Below are 15,450 nucleotides of genomic sequence, written 5' to 3' on the forward strand. Positions count from 1 at the left end.
CCAAGGTTGCTCCAGGACTGTCCAGTACAGGTCTTCAGGAGTGTGATTCATGTCTAAAATATTATTAGTCATTTTGGTCGACCTCTTCTTACTCCGAATGGTGCTTTTATGTTCAAGTATTCTTGTCTTGATCTTGCGAGTGGTCATCCCCACGTAGCATAGGCCACATGGGCAGCAGACCAAGTAGATTAGCTTATCACAGTTACAGTTCGTGTGTTTCGATAAGACCCAAGGTCTGCCTGTGCCTATGTCTATTTCAGTTATGTGTTTGGTTTGTGAGCAGGCAGCGCACATCCCACATGGAAAATGTCCTTTAACAGGTGGTAAGCCCCACAAATATTCCTGTTCAGTACAGGAGTCCCGCCCCCGTCCCTTGAGCTTTACGGCAGCCCAGAATGCCCTGGTAGACAAGAAGGTACAGGATCTCTTACACAAAGGGGACATTGTTTACTCCTCCCTCCAACCAAGCTGTTTTCTGAGCAACACTTTCTTAGTGGACAAAACAGACCTGGGTCAACGCCTGGTAATCAACCGCAAGGAGTTCAACAGCTGGTTGGTGTAATGCCATTTCAAAATGGAGGGGATCCACCTGATGCGTGACCTCCTATGCCCAGATGACTGGATGGTGCGACTCAACTTATAGGACGCATACTTGTCCGTCCCGATTTTGTCTCCGCTCCGCAGGTTCCTTCAGTTGCAGTGGAGAGGGCAGGTTTCCGAGTTCACAACACTACCTTTCGGCCTATTCTCCACACCTTGGTGTTTCACCAAGGTGCTCAAGCCCGTGATAAGAGTACCTCCGAGCACGGGGCTTCCGCCTCATTATATACTTGGATGATCTCCTTCTTCTGGCTCAGTCCCCAACTTTGCTTGCGGACAAACTCCAGACGACTGTAGCTCTGTTGCAGAACCTCTCAACGAGAAAAAGTCCCTTCTCACTGCACCCTGACAAACTATGTTTCTAGGTTTTGTCATAGACTCAGTCAATAAGGCATTTAGTCTCCCCGCCAGGAAGGTTTCCAAGATTCGTCGGCGCTCAGACGAACCCTGGCCAGATCCACCATCTCCCTCCGACAGGTTGCCAGGATTGTGGGCCTTCTATTGTCCTCCATACAGGCAATCTTTCCGGGGCCTCTCCATTACAGAACCCTTCAAAGGCTCAAAGCCACCCATCTCAGGAAGGGCCTGCAGTATGCGGAGCAGGTTGCTCTCACGGACGAGGTGAGGTTGGAGATGCGGTGGTGGCTGGACCATATGGAGGCCTGGAACTGGTGGGCCATTTTCAGCTCGGTTTCGGACATAGAGACAGATGCCAGCAGATCAGGCTGGGGAGCGCGCTGCGGGAAATCCTTTACAGGAGGAAAGTGGTTTGAGGACGAGCAACGACTTCACATCAACTGCCTAGAACTGTTGTCAGGCTCCTTCGCCATCAAGTGTTGGACGAAGGACAAGGTCAGCTGCAATGTCCTCCTCAAGATGGACAATGTCTCTGCTGTCCGCTACATAAACCACCTGGGTGACACAAAATCCAAGGTGCTTACGGACATAGCCAAGGAGTTCTGGAACTTTTGCCTAGAGAACAACGTCTCTGTTACAGCGGAGTACCTTCCGGGGGCATCCAATGTGGTAGCGGAATGGTAAACCCAGGTTTGGTCAGATATGAGCCTCTGGAAACTGGAACCCAGAGTTTTCCTGAGGTTACACGCCCTTTAGGGCCCCTTCTTGGTGGATATTTTCGCCTCTCGCCTGGATCACCAGCTTCCCAGATTTTTCAGTTGGAAACCGGACCCTCTGGCGGCGGCCACGGACGCCTTCCTTCAGGATTGGTCGACGGAGGTGGGCTATGCCTTTCCCCCGTTCCCCATGATAATGCGACTCTCGGCTCAGATCCACAGACAGCGAGCGAAGGTATTGCTGATCACGCCTTATTGGAGGTTGCATGTATGGTTTCCAGTTCTTCTGGACCTTTCCTGGGATTCTCCCGTCCTTCTACCCCGCGATCATATGATTCTCTGAGAACCCCAGGGGAGCCTCATCCCCTGGTCCTGCAGAACCGGATGCCCCTCATGGCCTGGCGGAGTTTCGGCAACGTTGGAGACTCCGGGGCTTATCAGGAGAAGCTCAAAACATCCTGGCACCAGCATGGGAAGACTGCACCAACAAGCGATACAGATCAACATGGTCCAAATGGGTTGGTTGGTGCCTTGGGAGTAATCAGGATCCCGTAGGGTGCGAGGTGGTCCACATATTGAACTACCTAGCCTCCCTGGCTTTAGAGGGTTTGGCGTATCGCACAATTAATTCTTACAGATCGGCAATCTCGGTGGGCCATGACCAGGTGCAGGGTAACGCAGTAGGCAATCATCAGTTTGTCTGCAAACTGTTGAGAGGCATTCGCTTATCTCTGCCGCCTTTGCTTAAATGTTCCAAGTTATGGGACGTCAACAAAGTGTTATCCCTTTTTTTAAGTCCTCGCAATTTAAGAAGTACCTTTCCTGCAAGGAACTTTCGGCGAAGCTGGCCATGCTTCTATGCTTGGTTTCTTGTCGGAGAGTTTCTGACGTGAGAGCCATGGACCTCCACGGTGTGGTTTTTACTCCTCAATGAGTCACCATCCATGTTTCCCGCCGCACGTAGTCTGACTCCAGGGTGATCTCGTACCCAGCTTTTGATAAATACCCTAAGCTTTGTGCGGTGCGTTGCCAAAAGATTTACGAGTGTATGACAGACGAATATCTCCCCCATGGACAGAACCAGCTTCTGATATCTCTTAGGAAACCCTTCAAGGCTGTCTCTTCTCCCACCATAGCAAGATGGATCAGATTGATCATGCGGGAAGTAGGCATCGACATTTCGTACTTCGGTGCTCACTCGGTTAGAGGAGCAATGGCCTCCAACGCCTTTTTATTCGGAGCACGCCTCGAAGATATCATCAATGCTGCTGACGGGTCATCAGATTCTATGTTTAAAAGGTTCTATTTCAAACCAATCGTTGACATAGCTTCCCCAGTGGTGGACAAGCTTTGAACGAGCATTATCCTCGCCTGCGGTCCTGCCATAGAATGAAAAATGTCCTAGTAGATACGAAGGAAAGTTTCAATTCAATTAAGGACACGAAGGTAAGGATTATTTCAGCCCAGAGTTTCCTGAGAATTCAGTCATTACCCACCCTCGACTATGGATCAGCACTCCGTATGGTATAAGTATGAATTATTTATCCTCATAAAGCATGATATTGTTCCAGACAATAGTCGCAGTTCAGTTGGCACTGTGTTTTTCCTAAGTATTCTAATCCTCATGAACTATATTCCATCTGTAACCATTGTTGTTGTTAAGTTCTGATTCATCTCGGTATCCTTTGGCTTCTTGTAGGATCCGAGATTGGACTAGTGGTGAAGAAGTGTGGCTCACTGGTTAGAGGAGGCAGACCCTGAAGCAGAGGTCAGACCGGTACCAGGGTTCAATTCCCGACGCGGCAGGGTCCTGAGCTCAAAATGTCCACGGACTCGATAATTCTCGCTTCGGTGCCTACTCAAATCAGGGGCTCACACTCTGCAACTCTGGGCAATAGCTTGCTCAATCTCCACTACGGCCCCCCGCAGCGGGATGCCTGGCTTTCACCTTGGGGGTTATCTCACAGGGAAAAACCAGGACGGGTTCCCAAAGCAAGCGCCTTGAGACCCTTTGGGGTGATTAGTGCACCAAATAAGAAGCCAACATTACATTACATTACATTTGATGAAGGTTGGATGGTCGCAGTCAAGAAAGAGTTGTATCCCAGCAGCCCCGGACCTTTCATGGACATGTACAGCTGCCTATTGGTTGATCTCTGGGACTGACGAGTTTTTTCTGTTAAGTTAAATACTGCTGGTGATGGAAAATAAAGAAAGTAGAGCATAATCCTTGCCTCCGTGTCCTTAATAGAATTGAAACTTTCCTTCATGTCTACTAGAACATTTTGCATGTTTCAAGAGCAGACAGGTCAGACTAGTCGGCACTGGTCAAGGTGTAATATATAATGGACTCCAATGAAGACCTGAGGAAGACCACACTTGCTAGGCAATAGTTAGTAACATAGGGAAGGGTCTGATGAAGGAGAAACCTGTGCCTAACTGTTGGGCAGGAAGGCTTTTCAACCCTTTCCTTTGGTAAGACTTGTTTCAGAGTGGGAGACAAGAGCACCCCAACAGGCTAGCAATCTTTTTCACCATCTCATATCACCACGGACACGGAGTCCCAAATGAACCATCATCGAATTTTAGCTGGTGAAAAACAAACCAGCAGAGCTAGGCAATGAAGCACAAGTTACTTACCTTCGGTAACGATATATCTGTAAGAAACATTAGTTAGTGTTAGATTCCTTACCTTAGAATATCCCCAGGCGTCAGACTGGATCCTGAAAGTTTTCGTCAGCAGTACCCCTGCGCGTCGGTAGGTGTCGTCTGTGAATCCACGTCCGTCGTCGTGATCTCCGGGATGACGTCGGAGTACTTAGACGCCGCCCTCGCGCGCTGACGTCAGTTCTGTACATAGCTTTCCATGCCAGTAACACCCTAGATATCGGTTCGCAGAACGGGGAGGATGGGTGGGGCGGTAAGGAATCTAACAGTAACTAATGTTTCTTACAGAAGGGGGATGGGAGCACACTGCCTCACCTCCCAGCACAGTTCGCCCCTTAGCATTGTGGTAAATGCAGTCCACAGTGTTTGCTTACTTGATTTTTAGCTGTTGTTGTTCACCAAAGTTGGTGCAGGTTAGTGCTGTAAATCTCTAGACACATGTGTTTCTGGATATTATCCTTCATCAGTAGAGATCAAAAACGAAATTCCTTCTGGGGTGGCTGAGAAGGCTGCCACAGTCTCTCAGGTCTCAGCACCTCTCTGGCGCACAATGCTAAGGGGCGAACTGTGCTGGGAGGTGAGACAGTGTGCTCTCATCCCCCTTCTGTTTGAAAAGGCTCCCTTGAGCCACTGAGCTGACGAGCTCTTGGAGATGCACCTGTGCGCCAGAGAGGTACTGAGACCTGAAAGACTGCGGCAGCCTTTCCAGCAACCCCAGAAGGAAGGAAAATGCTACTTACCAGTATGCATCTGTTCTTGGTATGTAGAGCTGCAGATTCGTACACTTTTGCAATAGATCACCACCTGGTGTTGAGCTCGGATGATTGCAGGTTGTTGTCTTCTTGGAAGAAGTCTTTGTAGTCACGAGATAGGGGACTCCTCCCTTGGACAATACTGCGCATGGTCATCGACTCCATCCTCAGATTGTTTTTCGCCATGATGGTAAATGATGGAGTTAGTAGAAGTAAAGAGAAAGGATGTCCATGCGTGTGCATCTAAATAAGATGAGAACTGGAACGGATACAAGTCCCGGGGAGGCGGAAGGGAGTGTACGAACCTGCAGCTCTACATGCCAAGAACAGATGCATACTGGTAAGTAGCATTTTCCGTTCGAGGCATATGAGCTGCAGATCGTACACTTTTGCATCGATTGTGCAGCAGTGTCTCACCTAGCGGTGGTCGCTTGTATCCATTGCAGTATTTTGAAACAGTTTTCTGAGGACAGCTTGGACCACTGCAGCTTGCTGCTTGGCCTGCACATCAACACAATAGTGTTTAGTTAAGGTGTGTAGTGTAGACCATGTTGCTGCCTTGCATATGTCCTCTAGTGGTATATTTCCTAAGAAAGCCATAGAGGTTCCTAGTTTGCGAGTGGAGTGCGCTCTAGGAGGAACTGTTAGTGTGCGTTTAGCTTTTTAATAGCATATTTGTATACACTTTACAATCCAGGGCTCGAAAAATTCACTCGACCGCTCGCATTTGCGAGTGAGATTGATTAAGGACAAGCTATTTTTAGGTCCTACTCGCCCTTTCTGGCGAGTAGGAATACAAACTTGACACTTGACCTCTGCCTCTGAAAGCAGGGGAAATGTGACAAGATAGGAAGATTAAAAGGCATCTTTATTGCTCACAAAGTAAATGAGCAATAAAAATGCTTTTAAATCTTGTTAACTTGTCACATTTGCTCAGTTTTCAGAGTTTGAGGTCAAGTTCATTTATGTTAGGTCGAGGAGATTTTGTAGTTTACTAGACCTGCAGGTCTAGAGCATTTTTAGGGCTCGGACTCCTTTCCCAGTGAAACTGGGAGGAGTTTGAGAACTAATGTTAAAGGAGAAAAAAAAGAAGAAGAGGGCCTTGGAGAGAGAAATTCCAGACATTCCTTAGCGTTTTCTGTCATCTGGTCAGTGATTCGTCTTCCTTGTGTTTTCTTTTTAATAGGCTTGAAGTGATAGGGTAAATGTAGTTTTGTTCCGCCATTTTGAGGCATATTTCGTGCGTGCTCGCGCAAAGAAGTACATTAATTATAATTAGGAGCTGTCAGGGTGCCTCCGTTAGTGAATACAGATGGCCGGGCGCGTTCACAATTCTGCAGCGCTCAGCGCGCAGCTTCCTTGTTTTGCAAGATGCGATCACCGCTTTAATACAGATTCGCTGAGGTACGTTCATGAGGCATTTATAAGGTATTGGCAAAATTAATGGTCCAGGCTTACGAATTATTCACGGCAATTCATGAATATATGTTGTTGTTTTTTTAAAGGCACTATTTCTCACGAGCGTGTGAAGGACTGTTTATTTTCCAGACCATTGGATTCTTTTTTTTTCGCTATCACAAGGTATGTCAAGTAAGACACAGTTTTTTTTAAGACACACACTGCACCGCAGTTATTAAGTAAAATAACAAAAAGGAAGCGAGTGGGGCCGTGCATGAACGCACAATCGCCCAGTTGCAAAGAGTACATGGGAAGTAGTTTGCATTGTTCCCCGCCTGCAGCCGCGGTTTGAATCCGGTCCTGGAAGCCCGGGGCCCCGCCGCAGCTTGGCACACTTGTGGTTGGAAACTATGACTGGTCTGTTTTTGTGTAATCTGGCGGAGGGGGGGGGGGGGTCGCTTGCTGTGTAATTACTGATGCTCCCGCTCGGATGCATTGAATCCCGGCGCACCCTTTGCCTCCCGCTGTGCACGCATGCACCGCCCGGACGAGGCCACCGCGCCATGCTTTGCAGGGAGATGCTTCATACGAACATACGTACACCGCAGTTATTAAGTAAATGCTTCATACGTACACCGCAGTTATTAAGTAAAATAACAAAAAGGAAGCGAGTGGGGCCGTGCATGAACGCACAATCGCCCAGTTGCAAAGAGTACATGGGAAGTAGTTTGCATTGTTCCCCGCCTGCAGCCGCGGTTTGAATCCGGTCCTGGAAGCCCGGGGCCCCGCCGCAGCTTGGCACACTTGTGGTTGGAAACTATGACTGGTCTGTTTTTGTGTAATCTGGCGGAGGGGGGGGGTCGCTTGCTGTGTAATTACTGATGCTCCCGCTCGGATGCATTGAATCCCGGCGCACCCTTTGCCTCCCGCTGTGCACGCATGCACCGCCCGGACGAGGCCACCGCGCCATGCTTTGCAGGGAGATGCTTCATACGAGCCCCTGGAACGTGCAGACCTGCCCACCGCTCCGTGCCACCCACTGAGATGGGCGGGCGCGTTCACAATTCTGCAGCGCTCAGCGCGCAGCTTCCTTTTTTTGCAAGATGCGATCACCGCTTTAATACAGATTCGCTGAGGTACGTTCATGAGGCATTTATAAGGTATTGGCAAAATTAATGGTCCAGGCTTACGAATTATTCACGGCAATTCATGAATATATGTTGTTGTTTTTTTAAAGGCACTATTTCTCACGAGCGTGTGAAGGACTGTTTATTTTCCAGACCATTGGATTATTTTTTTTTCGCTATCACAAGGTATGTCAAGTAAGACACGTTTTTTTTTTAAGACACACACTAATGTGGATGTAAGTTTGGAAATGACAGGAGCACCATATTTCTTACAGATGATTATGAAATCGGATGGTCAGCACCTGGTCCTGCTTTAATCAGGTCAGCTACATTCTATACTTATTTGAGGGTGTTATCGGAGAGAGTAAGCAGCACAGCACTTTTCAACTCAGGTGGCAATAGTACATTTGTTGATGTATGTACAACCATGCAACATTTGTATCAGTGCTCCCTTCACACCTCGCCATAGCCTTGTGCCCCAAAACGCTTGTATTGATCATCACGGGTTCAAACTGTGTGATCCTGGACACATCGCCCACCCCTCCTTTGTCCCCGATCTCTGGCAAAGGTGGGAGCGCTTAGAAGCAAGCGTATACCCGTGTTAAGCAGCATATATGGAACTGGGTCGGTACATTGGCAGCTGCCGCTAGCGCCCCCCTCCAACACCCCCACAGCTCCCCCATCCCAGATGTAAGTCTCCCGCGCCCAGTATTGGCTACTTTACATGTCTCGGCCTGGGAGTTCATTCCGTAGGAACCCGGGCTCACTTAGCTGACGTCTCAGGGCAGGGAAGGATGTGCGCTGCCACGGTGCCACCCACATGTAAGTACGTGCCTGCGGTGGCCCTGTCTTTGCATTCCTATTTGCATTCAGTGCTCTTGTAAGGACATTTCATAATCCCACAATTTAAATCCTCCCTCAAGGTGGAGCTTTGTGAGTTTATCAGGAGCCTGGGAAAGGGTACCAGCATGCTACAATAGAAGTCGGACAACTCGGTGGGTCAAGTGCCTGCTACAGAGATCTGAGTAACCTGCAGGGGTAATATTCGAATATAGACAGGGCCAACTTAGATTTCGCAGCACATTTCACTGTTGTAACACATGTGTGCAGCACCAGTACTATGAGCCTCTGGTGCTCAGTGCCACAAAGGCTGAAGCACAGTAACTTTCTAAAGTACAGAAATCCAAGCTTGTGAGCACGATGCTGCGGTCCAGTCATAGATATTCTTACCAGCCTGCCAGTCCTCTTCAGACTGCAGCTCCTTTCCTCCCCCACTGGAGATCTAATGTAAGTATCGCGCCTGCCGCTGTCCATCGCAGAGTGCAGTAGAGTGCAGCGTGCAGTAGAGTGCAGCGTGCATTAGAGTGCGGCGTGCAGTAGAGTGCGGCGTGCAGTAGATTGCGGCGTGCAGTAGATTGCGGCGTGCAGTAGATTGCGGCATGCAGTAGATTGCGGCATGCAGTAGAGTGCAGAGTGCAGTAGAGTGCAGCATGCAGCGTGCGGTAGAGTGCAGCGTGCAGTAGAGTGCAGAGTGCAGTAGAGTGCAGTAGAGTGCAGTAGAGTGCAGTAGAGTGCAGTAGAGTGCAGTAGAGTGCAGTAGAGTGCAGTAGAGTGCAGTAGAGTGCAGCGTGCAGCATGCAGTAGAGTGCAGTAGAGTGCAGAGTGCAGTAGAGTGCAGTTGAGTGTAGTTGAGTGCAGTTGAGTGCAGAGTGCAGTGTGCATTAGAGTGCAGAGTGCATTAGAGTGCAGAGTGCAGTAGAGTTCAGAGTGCAGTAGAATGCAGTAGAGTGCAGTAGGGTGCAGTAGAGTGCAGTAAAGTGCAGTAGAGTGCAGCAGAGTGCAGCAGAGTGCAGCAGAGTGCAGCAGAGTGCAGCAGAGTGCAGTGTGCAATAGAGTGCAGAGTGCAGCAGAGTGCAGCAGCGTGCAGTAGAGTGCAGTGTGCAGTAGAGTGCAGCAGAGTGCAGAGTGCAGCAGGGTGCAGTGTGCAGTAGAGTGCAGTGTGCAGTAGAGTGCAGTAGAGTGCAGAGTGAGTGCAGAATGACTGCAGAATGACTGCAGAGTGAGAGTGAGTGAGTGCAGAGTATGAGTGAGTGCGGAGTGCGTGCAAAATGAGTGCAGAGTGACAGTGAGTGCAGAGTGAGTGCTGAGTGCATAGTGAGTGCAGAGTGAGTGCAGGGGCAGAGTGAGTGCAGTTGCAGAGTGAGTGCAGGGTGAGTGCAGGGTGAGTGCAGGTGCACAGTCATACAGTTGCAATATTTCAATAGATACATTTAATAATGTCTGATCTTACCTACAACTGTGTCAATGAAAACGTTTTCCTTTTCGAATATCAATAAACAACTTTTACTTGCAAAAAGTGTTTTTTTTCACAGACTGTAAATCAAAGTTACAAACACATATTTTACGTATAGTGTGTGAGTGTGCAGAGTAAGCAGTATGTGGGATTAGTGTACAGTGAGAGTGAGTGCAGAGTGAGAGTGAGTGCAGAGTGAGTAAGTGTAGAGTGAGTACAGAAAGAGTGAGTGCAGAGTACAGAGTGAGTGCAGATGCAGAGTCAGTGCACAGTGGGTGCAGGTGCAGAGTGAGTGCAGTGTGAGTGCAGAAAGAGTGAGTGCAGAGTACAGAGTGAATGCAGAGTGAGTGCAGAGTGATTGCAGATGCAGAGTCAGTGCACAGTGAGTGCAGGTGCAGAGTGAGTGCAGACTGAATGTGAGTGCAGAGTGAGTGCAGAATAAGTGTGAGTGCAGAGTGTGTGTAGAGTGAGTGCAGGTGCAGAGTGAGTGCAGAGTGAGTGCAGGTGTAGAGTGAGTGCAGAGTGAGTGCAAGTGCAGAATGACTGCAGAGTGAGTGTGACTGCAGAGTGACTGCAGTGAGTGTGACTGCATAGTGACTGCAGAGTGAGTGTGATTGGAGAGTGAGTGTAGAGTGAGTGGAGGTGCAAAGTGAGTGCAGAGTGAGTGCAGGTACAGAGTGAGTGCAGAGTGAGTGCGAGTGCAGAATGACTGCAGAGTGAGTGTGACTGCAGAGTGACTGCAGCGTGAGTGTGACTGCAGAGTGACTGCCGAGTGACTGCAGTGTGAGTGTAACTGCAGAGTAACAGTGACTGCAGAGTGAGTGTGATTGGAGAGTGAGTGTAGAGTGAGTGGAGGTGCAAAGTGAGTGCAGAGTGAGTGCAGGTACAGAGTGAGTGCAGAGTGAGTGCGAGTGCAGAATGACTGCAGAGTGAGTGTGACTGCAGAGTGACTGCAGCGTGAGTGTGACTGCAGAGTGACTGCCGAGTGACTGCAGTGTGAGTGTGACTGCAGAGTAACAGTGACTGCAGAGTGACAGTGACTGCAGTCTGTGAGTCTGCAAGGTAAACAGTATGTGAGTATGTGAGTATGCAGGGTGAACAGTGTGTAAGTGTGCAGGGTGCAAAGTGTGTGAGTGTCCAGGATGAACAGTGTGTGACTATGCAGGATGAACAGTGTGGATGTGCAGAGTGAGCAGTGTATGTGTGTAGGGACACTGTGTGAGTGTGCAGGAGACAAACATTAAAACTAAGTTCACCACACACATACATAGGACCACACACATAAAAACCACACACCACACACACATACACCACACACACATACCACACTCACACACACCACACACACCAGCCTCTCACCACCACACACTCATCACCGCACACTCACCACCACACACTCACCACCACACACTCACCACCACACACTCACCACCCACTCACCACCACACACTCACCACCACACACTCACCCCCACAGACTCACCCCCACAGACTCACCCCCACAGACTCACCACTACACACACAACCACACGCCATCAGTGCACGCTTTCACCAAGCACAAACACCACCAGCCATCAATGTACGCTTTCACCAAGCACAAACCACACCATGCGTCAGTGCATACTTCCACCACGCACACAACACCAAATGTCAGTGCATGCTTTCACCAAACACACACACACACCACCAGCTGTCAGTGCACACTTTCACCAGTCACACACAACACCAGCTGTCAGTGCACACTTTCATTAGGCGCACTTGCCACCAGCCGTCAGTGCACCCTTTCACCAAGCACACACATTACCAACTATCTCTGTACACTTAACAGGCACACACACTACCAGCCGTCAGTGCACGCTTCCACCAGGCACACACACCTCCACCCGGCACTGCATGCTTCCACCAAGCACACATACCACCAGCCATCAGTGCACAATTTCTACAGGCACACACACCACCACCCATCAGTGCACACATCAATTGTTAACGCATCTACAATTAACTATTGTAGCAATCGCACTATGCTGCACTTACTTTTAAAAATATTCATCTAAAGCGCAGCATGCACCATTGCTACTAGTCCAATCCAACACACATATTTCCACTACACACCACATGCATACACTCCATAACACATGGCTACAAGACATTGCCATTTACAATGCCATTACCTCCAACTCAAAAAAATCCGAGACCTATTGCATTTCTAATGCTTGTTTATGATTTGTCAAGCCCTGCAATCCACCTGGCGATCCCCCCTTTAGAGATGGGGATGCCTTTGTGTGTGGGAGAGAAAGATACAAATAATTGTTTTGTCTTTCTAAAGGATTTAGTCCTATCTGTGTAGTATAACAGGGCTCTTCTAACATCTAAGGTGTGTAAAGCCCTTTCTGCCACAGAGTCTGGGTTTTGGAAAAACACAGGTAGTTCTACTGATTGGTTAAGATGAAAAGGAGTGATAACCTTTGGCAGAAATTTTGGATTAGCCCTAAGAACCACTTTATTAGGATGTATTTGAAAAAATGGTTCTTGTATTGTGAATGCTTGTATTTCACTAACTCTTCTGAGAGATGTGATGGCAACAAGGAAAGCAGTTTTCCATGTTAGGAATTGCAATTCACACTTGTGTAAAGGCTCGAAAGGGGGTCCCATAAGTCTTGGAAGGACAATGTTTAGGTTCCATACCGGAGCAGGTGGTAACCTAGGTGGGATTATTCGTTTCAATCCTTCCATGAATGCTTTGATTGCAGGTACTCTGAAGAGAGATAGATATTGCCTATTCTGTAAATAGGCTGCAATTGCTGCCAGATGCAGGCGTATGGAAGAATACGCTAAATTGGACCTTTGTAGGTGTAAAAGGTAGCAAATGATATTTTGGATGGAAGCATCTAGTGGATCAATGTGATTATTGTTACAATATATTGCAAATCTTTTCCACTTAGCGGCATAACACGCTCTGGTAGTGGGTCTTCTAGCTTCTTTAATTATATTCATAAAGTCTGGTGGCAGGTTTAAGTAACCAAACTCTAAGACTTCAGGAGCCAGATCGCCAAATTCAGTTGGCTTGGTTCTGGGTGTCTTATTTCTCCATGCAGTACAAAAGGGGGTGGTGATGGACGGAGCATCTGAATCAATCAAACACTCACACCCAGTCAAAAGATCTGGGTTTAATCCATGACCGTTCTTTAGCCCACTCTGCCACCCCAGTTCAGACATGGCTATATGCAAATCAGTCTGACCCTGTGCCTCATGGGAACAGTCCAGTCCGAACTGCCAAGCCATGTCTTCCCTGGACCGGAAACAAGCTTCCGAGGACCGGTTTCTGGCATTCCAGCCGTCTTCAGCCCGGCTTGCTTGAATCCAGTGGCAAAGTGAGCAAGGGACTCACTTCTGAGCATACCCTGCCACACTTATGGCGGCCAAAAGCAGTACAAAAGGGGGTGGTGATGGACGGAGCATCTGAATCAATCGAACACTTGCACCCAGTCAAACTGATCATACCTTTTGGATTCCCGATCCGGAGGCACGGTCGGGAATGCGGTCTGGGATGTAGAGGCCTGGATCCCCAGGCTCTCGTGAGTGGGGTGAACAGACAGAAAGCAGGGGTAGCCAGGAGCCGGGCGGAGGCGTCGGGCCACGTCCGGATCCACAAGGAGGCCTGTGGAGGGCTTGGACCAGGTGCCCCTCAGAACGTCGGTGAGGGCTTCGCTAAACGGCAGTAGAGGCTCCAAGGAGCTTGCCTGCGGTTTGAGCACCTCAGTGAGGAGGTTAGTCCTCACGACCGCAACAGGGAGCTCAAGAGCCAAAGCCTTTGCTGCCCTGTTCCACACCACGCTGTAAGCAGCCCCCTCCGAAGCCACGGAGGGAGGAGAGACGAATCCAGTGTCGGGCGAAGTGTCCAGACCACTGGCCTCCCCCAGCTCTTCTGCCCAGTCCTGACTCAACTGGCACTGTGGGCCAGAGGGTCCTCAGACCCCTCCCGGTCCTCCTCGTCATCCATTTCCTGATAAACAGGCAAAAATGATGGAGCTGGGTCGTAGGTGAAGGCCTCACCCATCGACGCCGGAGATGGCGCCGGGCGGCGTCGGTCCGACGACGGGACCCAGACCGGGGCCGACACCCTCGGGGTCGGCGCCAGCGGAGGAGTCGTGAGGTCAACTGGCGACGACCCGGATCCAAGCCTGGATCCTGCAGGGCCCTGCAGCGTCGTGACCGGAGTCGACGATGGCGCCGGGGCCGAAGCACCAGACGGCGCCGGAGCCGCCGGCCCGCTAGGGCTCCCAGTCAGACCCGCAGTGCCCGAAGGCGCCTCGGCAGGTTCCCGACAGAGGGAAGTGCGACCTCATGGCCATGAGGAAAGCACTTATCTCCTCCAGCTTCACGTGCAGCCCAGGGACTGGCGGCTACGGAGCTGGACGAGGCGCCTGCAGCGCCAGTGGAGCCACGAGGGCGGTGTCGCCGGAACCCCCGGCCGCGTCGCGCGAGCGTAGGGGGGAGTCGGAAGAGCGATGACGCCTCTTCGACTTCTTCTTCGAATCCCTCGACTTACCTGAGGACTTGGAGCCCGACGAGTGGTGGTGACTCGTTGAGCGGCAATGACTGCGGCTCCGCGACCGGTCCCTCGACCGGGACCTAGAGCGGCACGGAGCCAACTGCCGGAGCTCGAGCAGCTTACAGGACCGCTCCCGTCTGGCCTTCGAGGTCAAGGCCTGGCAGTCGGGGCACGACTTGTGATCGTGGTCGGCCCGAGGCAATAAAGGCACCGACGGTGGTTGTCGGTCGCCAACATAAGGCGGTGACAGGCCTCACAAGGTTTAAAACCAGGCATCCCTACGGCACTGCGAGTCGAAGATCGACTCGAAAAGTGATCAAAAAAGTTAGTTAAAAAATGAATAGAGTATTGCTCTTCCCGGATCTGCGCTTGCTGGTGCGGAAAAAAGAAGAATGGACGTCGGCGCGCAAGGGCGTTGTCTAAGTACTCCGGCGACGTCATCCCAGCGATCACGGCGACGGACGCGGAGCCGCAGACGACGCCTACCGACACGCATGGGTACTGCTGACGAAAACTTTCCGGATCCAGTCTGACGCCTATGGATATTCTAAGGTAAGGAATCGAACACTAACGTGTTTCTTTCAGATCCCCATATATATGGGTGTCTGGAGAAATCTTTACAGGGAAGAGCCATCAAGCAGTCTCCTTCTAGGGTACAGGCAAAAGGTTCTGTGCCTGTGAACTATAATCACATTGGCGGAGTGAACCTCCCTTTAATAGGGGATTCACTCTGGATGAAGGACTCATCTTAAACCCGCCCCCCCTACCTTCGCCCTTCTCACCAGCTGAGCTGGTATCTGCTAATGAACAATACATCAAAAACATGGAACACCTGCACTGTACTTGGAGACTTTCAAAATCAGGACATGCCTTGAATAAAAGCAAACTGGGCAGGGTGTCAACTGTTCTGAGGCATGCAGAGGACTTTCTTCTCAAAGCCAGACCTGTTTTGAATCACGCTTACTGTCTCTGTTTTATTCATAACACTG

General features: G+C 50.0%; 1 protein-coding gene across 1 annotated transcript in view; it reads right to left on the minus strand.

Moving 5' to 3' along the window:
- SORT1 (sortilin 1) overlaps positions 1–15,450 on the minus strand; it is a 666,378-nt gene that overhangs the window by 410,365 nt on the left and 240,563 nt on the right. The window lies entirely within an intron of this gene.

Source organism: Lissotriton helveticus, chromosome 5_1 (genome assembly GCF_964261635.1).
Source record: "Lissotriton helveticus chromosome 5_1, aLisHel1.1, whole genome shotgun sequence".
In the NCBI taxonomy this organism is placed as follows: Eukaryota; Metazoa; Chordata; class Amphibia; order Caudata; family Salamandridae; genus Lissotriton; species Lissotriton helveticus.